This window comes from Stigmatopora nigra, chromosome 3 (genome assembly GCF_051989575.1).
Source record: "Stigmatopora nigra isolate UIUO_SnigA chromosome 3, RoL_Snig_1.1, whole genome shotgun sequence".
Classification (NCBI taxonomy): domain Eukaryota; kingdom Metazoa; phylum Chordata; class Actinopteri; order Syngnathiformes; family Syngnathidae; genus Stigmatopora; species Stigmatopora nigra.
Window position 1 is genome coordinate 19,071,513 of NC_135510.1, and position 12,007 is coordinate 19,083,519.

A 12,007-nucleotide genomic window follows, 5' to 3' on the forward strand; every position below is an offset into this window, starting at 1 on the left:
GTGGAGGGACACCCTCAATTGGTGGTTAGCCAATCACAAGGCATGAAAAAACATGTGGGCCGGATCAGTTTAGATATAATATTTAGATTTTTTTTAAATAAATGGATTAAAAGAACTGGATTAAAAGCCCTGAATATTCCGTTTTTTATAGATATAAATCAATGTTTATTAAATATATTTTTGGATTTTACAAAATTATTTTTGAACTAAAAATACCAAAAAAAAAAGATTAAAAAATGACAATTATTGATTTAAAAGGGGGAAATTTGTTTGAATTTGATTCTAAAACAGAGAGTCAGCACTCAGGATTTACTTATTTGGGCCGCACAAAATGATGCGAAGGGCCAGATTTGGCCCCCGGGCCGCCACTTTGACACCTGTAATCTCATTTAAGTCATCAAAAATCATTTTTTTCTAAATTTTTGCTATCAATCGACATTTTCTATTCCATGACATCTCACTCAGTGGCATAATAATAATAACAACAATGTTAATTAATCGGCTTCCATTGACATTACTAGACGTCCAATCCATTTTAACTGGGACAAAGTTTCCCAAATATATTTGTCATCAACTAACAAACCCAAAAACATTAAACACCACCGACCCTCCGAGAAAAAAATAATTGGACACCTCTCAACAGACAACGACAAACTTTAACCGACATCCCTCTTTATTTATAGCCCAAACAATCATAACAATAATCCATACTCCACCCCCCCCCCCCCCCCCCCCCCTAGCATTGAAAATCAGGTGCCACTAAAAAGTTGTTGCTTGCGTGTGTCAGAAGGCGTTTAGCTTGGACTTCAAAGCGTGTTTGTAGGCGTTACAGCATCTCCATATTTATAACTCTTTGCTATCATTAATCTTATCTTTGATACGCGCGTGTGATGTGCATTGTTTCCTCCGAGCATCAAGTGCGACTGAAGATGAAATGAAAATGGGAATTCGGCACCCCACGCGCACACAAACACACACAAACAGACACTTGCGCGCATGCGCACACACTCAGCAAGCGAGGCGGTGCGTGAATCTTTTTCACATTTGTTCTATCTGGCTGATCTCTGTTTATCTAAAAAGAAAGCGTGCGTGTGTGTGCGTGTGCGTGCGCGTGCACGTTGGCTCACCTCCTCTTCTTGTGTAATTTAAATGAGCTCCAGCGCGTGAAAATCTCTCGCAGCATCTGCATGTGCATGCCCCGACAAAACAACAACAACAAGCTGACGAGACGCAAATATAAAGCTATCAAAAATTCATCACTACTGCCGCTACTCACTTTTTTTTCTACCCAAAAGACGTTTGACTGGAATCGGGTTTTAGTTTTTTTTTTAAAATCCCGACCTTTTTGTTGCTATCGGGGTTTTTGTTGCTTTTCTAAGATCTGTTTAGAGGAGAAGGGTGTCAGACTCGGGGTGGTTCGCGGGCTGCATTAAGGTCAACCTGAGTTGAAGTGGGCCGGACCATTTTTGATAGAATATTTAGATTTTTTTTAATAGATGGATTAAATGAACTGGATTAAAGGCACTGAATATTCAGTTTTTTTTTATGGATCGAAAACAATGATTATTTTAGATTGTTTAAAATATATTTATAGATTTTACCAAATGATTTTTGAACAAAAAACCCTGAAAAAAGGATTAAAAAATGACAATTATTGAGTTAAAAGAGAGACAATCAGGAAATGTAATATACATCTTCACTCTTCATTTGAATTTGATCCTAAAACAGAAATTTGGCACTCATGATTGACTTTCCCGGGCCACACAAAATAATGTGGCGGGCCAGATTTGGCCCACGGGCCGCCACTTTCACACATATGAATTTTTGCGTAAACGAATGAAATTTAAGAAAAAAAATAAGCGATCTAGCATAAAACAGGAAAAAAACTGACTTTGCCGCCACTATCTTACCTCGGGATGACAAACTAGGACACACTTCCTGCTTGTACTGGTCACATGACTTCTATTTTGAAAGATTTTCTCTTCAAAGTGACACATTTGTACTCCCTATTGAAACAATAAATATGGAGGTGAAAATTGCGAATCAGGGGGTGGCTTATACGAGGGAAATTGTCAAATTCAACCATCTTAAGGCTATTTTAAGGGTATGGCTAATACCTGGAGGTGGCTAATATGCGAGAAAATATGGTAATTAACCTCACACTAGCAATTTGATATATTCAAGACCTGAATTCAATGATTATTATGGTACGTTTTTTTCGTGTATATCGAACTGACTAGTTTTAATGTTGGGGTATAATTCTATCAAAATAACAAGTTTAATCCTATTACCGGTGACTTTAAAACATACTTTTTCTTCATTTCGACATGCCACACACCAGGCGTTAAGCCGCCATGGAAATCTCTTTTACATGTGCGTGCATTAACGTATTAAAAGAAAAGAAAATGCAGATGATTTAAAAAAAATGGGGGGAGGGAACGCCAAAGAAAGAAAAAAAATGTCGTCAGCACAAGACTAATTACTGGCAAGCGTGTAAAAGTTGTGAAACGCAAGGCGCAGCATTAGCGGAACAATGCGCGCACACCCGCACGTCCTTTGAAAAAGTTCACCCGCGGCTTTTTTGGTCGACATGAAGAGACGGAGACGTTTTTTTTTGTCCATCCCGTGAGGGAAATTAAAAATGGGATTCAAGTCAAGAGATGTGAGCAAATCAAACTCTAGTTAGCTTAGCTTCAACATATACACATACACACGTAGACAGGAATTCCGCCTGTTGTGCACAGCGTCTGCGGTAGAGTCAAAAAGCTGGGCCGTCCGACGGGGGCGTCCAATTACGGCCATTTGACTTTGGGATATCAAAACCGTGAGGGAGGGAGGGAGGGCGGCGCCTCTCGGAAAGGCTCCTAATTGGCGGAAAAAAGCGCTGGCGAGTGGTGGTTCGGCGACTATAGCGCATGTTGGCAATTAGGAGCGACTTTGACGGGCGCTTTGCTCGCAGGACATTCATTTTGTCCGCTTTGTGTGTTCCGGGAACTTCACATGTGACAAAACACAAGCCAACTTGCCGTGGCAGTCTGGAAATTTTGAGGGGCTCCCAGATATATATATATACAGTGAGAAAGTTTCTTTGTGGGTTTACTTTAAGAAGTAAACACGTTTCAATGACACCAAAGAAGAACTTATCCTAAAATTTCATCTGATCTAGTCGAAATGTAATCTAATCTAAAGATCATTTAAAGATCATCTAAAAATCATCTAAAAATCATCTAAATCTCATCCGAATCTCATCCGAATCAAAATCGAATCTAAATCGAATCTAAATCGAATCTAAATCGAATCTAAATCGAATCAAAATCGAATCTAAATCGAATCTCAATGGAATCTCAATGGAATCTAAATCTAAATAGAATCTAAATAGAATCTAAATAGAATCTAAATAGAATCTAAACAAATCTATATCGAATCTAAATCAAATCTAAATATCATCTGAATCTCATCCAATCTAAATCTCATCTGTCCTCATCCAATCCAAATCGGATCTAAATCGAATCAAAATAGAATCTCAAAACAATCTATATCGAATCTAAATCAAATCTAGATCAAATCGAATCTAAATATACTCTAAATCGAATCTAAATCAAATCTCAATCAAATCCAAATCGACTCTAAATTGAATCTAAATCGACTCTAAATTGAATCCAAATCAAATCTAAATCGAATCTAGATCTAAATCTGGTCAGATAAAATCTATTTATCGCTAGGTTTAGGCAATTTAGAGTGCTCAATCATGTTTTGGAGGAGTACCCAGAGAAAATCCACCCAGCCAACATTGAACCTGGATTCGTACACAGGACCACAACATTGTGAGGCCGATACACTAACCATTTACTCGTTAATGACCAAACAAATGCAATATTTACCATTGGATCTCATTTCTTTTGTGGGTTTTCCATGGTCACGTGGCTGCAAAAGTTAAGACAACCGCCATTTTGACCAGACTTAAAAGTGACTTTTCACTGTTGGTAAGTCATTACCTTTCAACTTTTTCTAGCCATATTTGCCCACCTACCGCTGCGCTTGGCTTTTTTTTTAAGTTGTTGTTCTCCGTCATACCTGTGGCCTTAAATGCGGTCCGCCCTAATGAGCCACCCAAGTTTGTCAGCCACGTTTTGCCGCCATCTTTGATGCCTCTCAGATGCCCAGGAAACGACGTGAAATCAGCGGGAGAAGTGCCTTCTTCTTTTGCCTCTAATCACTAAAGACATTTTAGACTTTGACTTCAAAATCCAGACAAAGCAAACTTTGAAACAAATGCCATTGTTAAAAGTCATCTTTTTATGGTTATGGTGTTGTTTCTGTAAATACGTACTACACAATGTCAAAAGCATCAACATTTGGGTGGAAAAGCCGAATAAACATAAGACAATGTAGCCATTTTGCGGTCATTTATTTCAAAATAGAGAAAAGATCAATAGTTAAAACGTTTAACATTTATTTTGATGACTATGAATGAAATTCAAGAAAAAAAATTAAACGGTGTAAAATTTGACAATTTTTAAGGCCATTTTGATTTTAAAGGTACGGCTTACACGAGGGAAATTGTAAAATTCAACAGTTTGAAGACCAATTTAGAGGTACAGCTTACACGAGAGAAATTTAAAAAATCAACAATTTTAAGCCAATTTAAAAGTACGGCTTATACGGGGAAAATTGTAAAATTCAACACTTTTTAAGGCCATTTTAAAGATACGGCTTATATGAGGGAAATTGTAAAATTCAACAATTTTAAGGCCATTTTCAAGGGAGGGCTTATACGAGAGAAATTGTAAAATTCAACATTTTTTAACTGGTTATCTATGTTGACTGATTATCTATGTTAACTAATTATCTATATTGACTGATAAAACCTATGTTGATTGCTAAATCTATGTTGACTGATAAATCTATATTTAAAGGTACGGCTTATACGAGGAAAATTGTAAAATTTTCCACCTTGACTCAAGTGAGTGCCCACTATTGACATCCAAAAGGATTGGACGCCCATCCCTGCCCATAGCAGGCAATGTTTACGGCTGGGAGGCATTTCTCCGAGGACCTCAGGGAAAGCAGTCGCACACACACACACACACACACACACACACACACACACACACACACTAAAGGGACACACACACATTTCTCAGGTAAAGGTTACGGACTTGAAGAATGTTCTCATTAGTTCCCATACAATGTTGTCAGTGTGTGTGTGTGAGTGGGTGTGTTTGTGAGTGTGTGTGTGTGTGTGGATAATGAGGCGCGGGGGTGTTGTGAGCTAAGTAACTAACAGTGTGACAACACACTCCATCACACAAACACACACACACACGTATGGGGGCCCATTATCACGTTCTGTTCATCATTTGGACCGACTGTCAATCAAAATGTTGGTCACAAAAACAACAGTGATAAGGACGTTTTTTTTATTCCAAAATTGTGCCAAAAGTAAATATTTTAGATGCAAGCTTATATAAAATAGAAAATAAACTCAGGGTAGTGGTAAACAATATTTTTAAAGTTGAAATGGTGCTAAAGTTGTGAGCAAAAATAACATTTATTATATATTTTTATGTATGTATTGTTGGTAGCATATGTTTTTGTTGTAATGGAGTTAATTAGAGATTAAATATGGAGCATCTCACATCTCACAATTATATAAGTATGAAAAGTTAAAACTAATTATAGTGGGAAATATGAGCATCTGGATTGTACTTCTGTATTTATATAAAAAAACATTTTAACGCATATTTGATTAGATACTGAATATATTTAAACAAATGTAAATACAATTAGTACATAAATTAAGCACATATCTGTAAATAAGGAGAAATTTAGATTTTTTTTACAAGAAATATTTTGCTAATATCAAGCAAAAATAACCATATTTTTGGACAATTTAAAAATAATAAAAATTTAAAAAATAAACCTAATCATACTATCGTCTATTTTTGCTCACAATGTAAACCCAAAATAATCCATAATAACATTTAAGAAATTAAATCCTGATCTAACCATTAAAAAAAGTGGATTACCGTAATACAGGAAAAATGAAGGCAGTCATTTTTCTTTGCCGTCCATGAAAGGCCAAACTGAGGGAGGTGTGGTCATTGGCACTGGAATAGAAAAAGGCCATAGCCAATAGCGTTCTTCCTCCAAGAACAAGATGGGTTGCGCCTCCTCAAACCCCCCTCTGACACCCCCGGAGGCTTTCTTCAGCAGTCCCAAGATCAATTCTTCTTTAGCTTCATCATTGCGTCCGTCTGTGTTGCCCTTTGCTTCCCTCCCTCCCTCCCTCCCTCCCTCCCAGCCTCCCTCCATCCTTCCCTTCCTTCCATCCATCCTGGTGCTCCAACTCCGTCATTTATCCAGCCATCTTTCCCCCTCTCTTCACCTCTCTGGGAGACATTTTTCTTCATTGACTCCCAGCCCTCCCAGTAAAAATAAGGGTGTCAGACTCGGGTTGGTTGGCGGGCCGCTTTAACGTTAACTCGATTTCACGTTTTAGATATAATATTTAGATTTTTTTTTTTATAAATGGATTACAAGAACTGGATTAAAAGCCCAGAATATTCAGTTTTTTTGTAGATCTTAGATTTTTTAAAAATATATTTTTAGATTTTACAAAATTATTTTTTAACTAAAAACACAGAAAAAATGATAAAAAATTACAATTATTGATTTAAATCAGGGAAAATCAGGAAATGTAATAAACATTGATATCTATAATTTCAATTTGATCGTAAAACAGAAAGTCGGCACTAATGATTTACTTTCCCGGGCCGCACAAAATGAGGCGGCGGACCATATTTGGCCCCCGGGCCGCCACTTTGACACCCATGGTGTAGACCCACCTGAAATCGAACCCTCGACCTCAACACTGCAAACCTGACGCACAAACCACTCCACACCGCACCACCTCTTTATCTATTTTTTCATTTTCTAAACTGCTTTATCCCCACTAGGGTTACAGAGGGTGCTTAAGCCTACATAAGCTGACTTCTGGCCAGAAGCGCGGGACACCCTGAATTGGCTAACAACCAATCACTTGTTGCTAGGGGCAATTTAGCGCCCAATTAGCCTAGCATGCATGTCTTTGGAATGTACTCGGTATCCCTAAAATGCTAAAGCTAAGATAAGATAAGCTAAGCTAAGCTAAGACGTCTCACATCTTTCGGATCATTTCCTCCAAGCAGCTTCGCCGTCTCGGTAGAAAAGTTTCACGTTTTTTTTTCTCTCCCCGCGTCTACCTCGTGGAATAGCTCAGCTAGCGCTACGCTAACGGTTGCCACGGCGATGGCCCCAAGCCGGAAGGGCCCCGGCGTTCGTGTTAATTAATGGAGTACCGCCGGCTGTGGCCGCACTCATCGGACCGTGATTGCCTTCTCGCGGCGTCGAGGAAGGACGCCGCCCAAGAGGGAACGCCGAGGGGATTGGCCCCGCCCCCACCCAGCTCGTTAGCAGCTAATTAAGGTCCACTTGTCCACGCCGGGCGGCCTTATTTGGCCGGGACATTTTTTTGCCTTTTCAAAATTGTTTTCTTTCACTTGACTTGCAGTAATGGACCAGATTTAGGACAAACTTGTCAAATAAAATGTACATTAAAATACATAAATGGGCAAAATTGTTAACTCTGGGCAATTTTTTTAATGATTCTGTTTTTCGGTATTTTTTTAACTGCCAGTCCCGACAAAGTAGTTTGGAAAAAAATCAATGTCTTTAAAAAAAACTAGCTATATTTATATGAACTTGGACTTTTTTTTTAAGGAAATGTGAAATCAATATGAACATCTGCCGGTTGTCCGTATTTTCATTCGCTGCCGACCCGCCCAATTAAGATTTTTGAAAAAAAAAATACCTTGATTGTAAACTTGACCACTAGGAGGCAGTATAGCTTTGGAAGGACAATAATAATAATGAAGTAGAAGAGTAGCCTTCTTTTATCTTTAACTTATTTTGGCAGCGTACAAATAAAGCATAACCTGTGTAAACTAGTCATGTTGTCTTCTAATGACAATATTTTAGCCACTTAGACACCATGCTAATTTTTGCTAGCATGTCAATGACATTTTCCATTGTATATTAACAAGAGGTTTGCAAACAAACATGGTGTCTTTGCGCATGTATCGTTTTACAACCGCTAATAGAATCAACGACAATGAAGATGATGAAATCTATGTTGACGGATAAATCTATGTTGACTGATTATCTATGTTGACTTATTATTTATGTAGACTTATTATTTATGTAGACTTATTATTTATGTAGACTTATTATCTATGTAGACTTATTATTTATGTAGACTTATTATCTATGTTGACTGCTTATCTATGTTGACTGATTATCTATGTTGACTGCTAATCTATGTTGACTGTTCATCTATGTTGACTGCTTATCTATGGTGACTGATAAATCTATGTTAACAACGTATCTATGTTGACTGATTATCTATGTTGAATGCTAATCTATGTTGACTGTTTATCTATGTTCACTGATTATCTATGATAACAACATATCTATGTTGATTGCTTATCTATGTTGACTTGACTATCTATGATTATCTATGTTGACTGAATATCTATGTTAACTGATTATCTTTGTTGACTGCTTATCTATGTTAACAATGTATCTATGTTTACTGATTATCTATGTTGACTGATTATCTATGTAGACTGATAAATCTATGTTAACAACGTATCTATGTTGACTGATAAATCTATGTGGACTGATTATCTACGTGGACTGATAATCTGGAGACGATGAAACCTCCCGGGTTTAGCATACGTCTTACTACGGTGTCGGGTCCGATCTAATTAAGACGCCTGCTTATTGACTCTCATTATGAAGCGATGAGATTCGCTCCAATTGCGCGGGCAAATGATTCAGCCCGACCACGAGACGATGCCATTCCCTCCGTCGCCCGAGCGCGTGGACGGGGTAACGGCGACCGGGACGAGCCTCGTTAGGAGAAATAAGCTCGTGGCTCTTTGTGGCTCTCGGGGCGCCGCCAGACTCTCCTAATTAGGATCTAAGCGGCCCGCTTGGCTTTTGCCTATGCAAATACGACAGAGTCCGTCATTAGCGTCCGTGTCCGCTCTTGATTTTTACGGCCAAACGGACGCGGCGCCAAGGGCGAACGCCGTCCGCCGTCCGTCAGATAGAGCGCCGCGGCCCTCTCCTCGTGCTCTGTCAGGGGAACGGTCGCACGCCGGAATGTCACGGACGAGCCGGGCTTCCCGACGGAGGCTAATTGGCCAAGTGGAGGCGCTTGGGCGGAACCGTCGTCCGGGAGACGCCGTCCGTCGGCCCAAAAAAGTTTGCCTTTTAATAACAAGTGCGTGCTTTGTGTACATGTGTGATGAGGAGCTTCTTGACGACGCAAAATACATCGTATATCACTTGGTGACATTTTATCTACTTAATTATGTGACTATGTTGTCGACCTATCTGTTAACTGCTTATCTATGTTGACTGATTATCTATGTTAACCTATTATCTATGATAACTGATTACCTATGTAAACTGATTATCTATGTTGACAGATAAATCTATGTTGACTGCTTATCTATGTTGGCTGCTTATCTATGTTGGCTGATTATCTATGTTGACTGCTTATCTATGTTAACCTATTATCTATGTTAACTGATTATCTATAATATAGATAATCAGTTAACATAGATAATAGGTCAACATAGATTTATCAGTCAATATAGATTCTATATTGACTGATAAATCTATGTTGACCGATTATCTATGTTGACTGATTATCAATGTTGACTGATAAATCTATTTTGACTGATTATCTATGTTGAATTATTATCTATGTTGACTGTTTATCTTGACAGATTATCTATGTTGACTAATTATCTATGTTGACTATTCCTGTTGACTACTTATTTATATATTACTTATTTATTAATGATTGATTTATCGAGTACATATTTTTAGTTTGTTATTGCTATTTGTGCACTTTGTGGTGGAGATTCCAAACGGCGTTATGATAACGAATGTGTCCCTAAGCGATGACGACCTGACTTTTGAATTTGGTTGATCAGCAAATGCTCAAAAACAAGCTTTTATTTTAATGTTATGTTTTGATTTTTTCCTTGCGCGTCAGGCATCCATCCCATCTATCCTCCTTCTGCCCATTCAGCCCGTTTCCCAAATATCTCCCTGATTTTTTTTGCGCGTGCGGTCGCAACATCAAAGCACAAACATCCCAAATATTTTGCCCGTCGCGCTGACTCGACAAGAAAAAAGTGCCGAGTCGATCATATAGCGGAGGGTCAGCATTGATTGCGACATACGCAGGGGCACATGGTCATAATACGCCAACGCCATGCGCAACTTTTTTTCTACTACTGTGGAAAGAGAAAAAAATAACTACGGTTTTCACGCTCACACATACCTAGTGAAACTTTACCTTACAATTAGCCTAGCTTGAATGTTTTTGGGATGTGGGAGGAAACTGAAGTACCCAAAGAAAACCCATGCAAACCATTCATGCTCACGCTCATACCTAATGGAATGTTAACTTACAATTAGCCTATCATGAATGTACAATTAGCCTAGCATGAATGTACAATTAGTCTAGCATCAATGTTTTTGAAATGTGCTAGGAAACCAGAGTACCCAGACAAAAAACCATGCAAACCATTCACACTCACTAATACCTAGTGAAATGTTAGCTTAAAACTAGCCTAGCATGAATTTACAATTAGCCTAGCATGAATGTACAATTAGCCTAGCATGAATGTTTTTGGGATGTGGGAGGAAGTCGGAATACCCAAAGTAAACCCATGCAAACCTTTCATGCTCACACTAGTGAAATGTTATGCTACAATTAGCCTAGAGTACCCAGAGAAAACCCATGAAAACTCCACACAGCAAGGTCCTGGCCTGGAATTGAACCCACCACCCCAGAACTTTGAAGCTAACATGCTAACATGCTAACCGCTAACCCTCCAGGTTGCCCTACTTTAAAAAATGTCATTTTTAACAGTGTTCCATCCCTCAGGTATCCCTCAGGTATCTATGTTTTGTTGATTTCCCGATTACGGGATGAATAAAGTTATCCAATCCAATCCAATCCAATCCAATGTTATGTTGAATAGTTTCTATATTATTTTCTAATAATTTCTAATAATAAAAATAAAAACGCCTTTATTTTACCCGAATGCCAAACCTTTGAGTTGAGGGCTCCCGGTGACGTGACTGGCATCCATTAATTTGTGACAAAAAAATGAATCATTTCGTGCATTATTGAGGACTCCGTCCCGCGGTGGACGGCTCGCGAGCCTCCACGGCTCGGCGGTGTCAGTCGGCATTTTATTTCCCGCAGCTGACGGGCTGGCGAACGCGGCGCAGATGTTGGCCTTTGAGTCGTAAAAGCTTTATGACAGCGGGAGCTCCTTTAAAAGGAAATGGGAACACTTGTTGGCGCAACGCCGCCCTTTATTTGCCGGGCGAGCCTCCGCGACGCCCTTTTAATTATTCAATTACATCCGCCGCTCATCTTCCGCCGCGGAGGCGTGCTAACGACACCTTTATGCCTTTTTGGGAGGCCAGGGGAAACCCGAGTACACGGAGAAAACCCATATGGGCCCGGGGAGGACATGCAAATTCTGAACTGGGATCGAACCCTTGACCTCAGGACTGCGAGGCGCCTGTGTTAACGTTTTTTTGTTGTAATTTCCTGTTCATTAGTTAATTTGTAGGTTAAGGTTCTCCCCGGGATGGTGTGGGTTTTCTCCGGGTACTCTGTTTTCCTTCCACATCCCAAAAACATGCATGCTAAGCTAATTTTATGCTAAATTGCCCATATCTATGATTGGTTGTCCTTGTGCCCTGTGATTGGCTGGCCACAGATTCATGGCATTCCCACACCTCTGGCCCAAAGTCAGCTGGGATAGGCTCTAGCGCCCCCAGTGACCATTATGAGGATAAGCAGTTCAGAAAATGAATACATGAAAATAATCCCCCCAAAAAATAACAAATCCAAAAATTGGGCCAT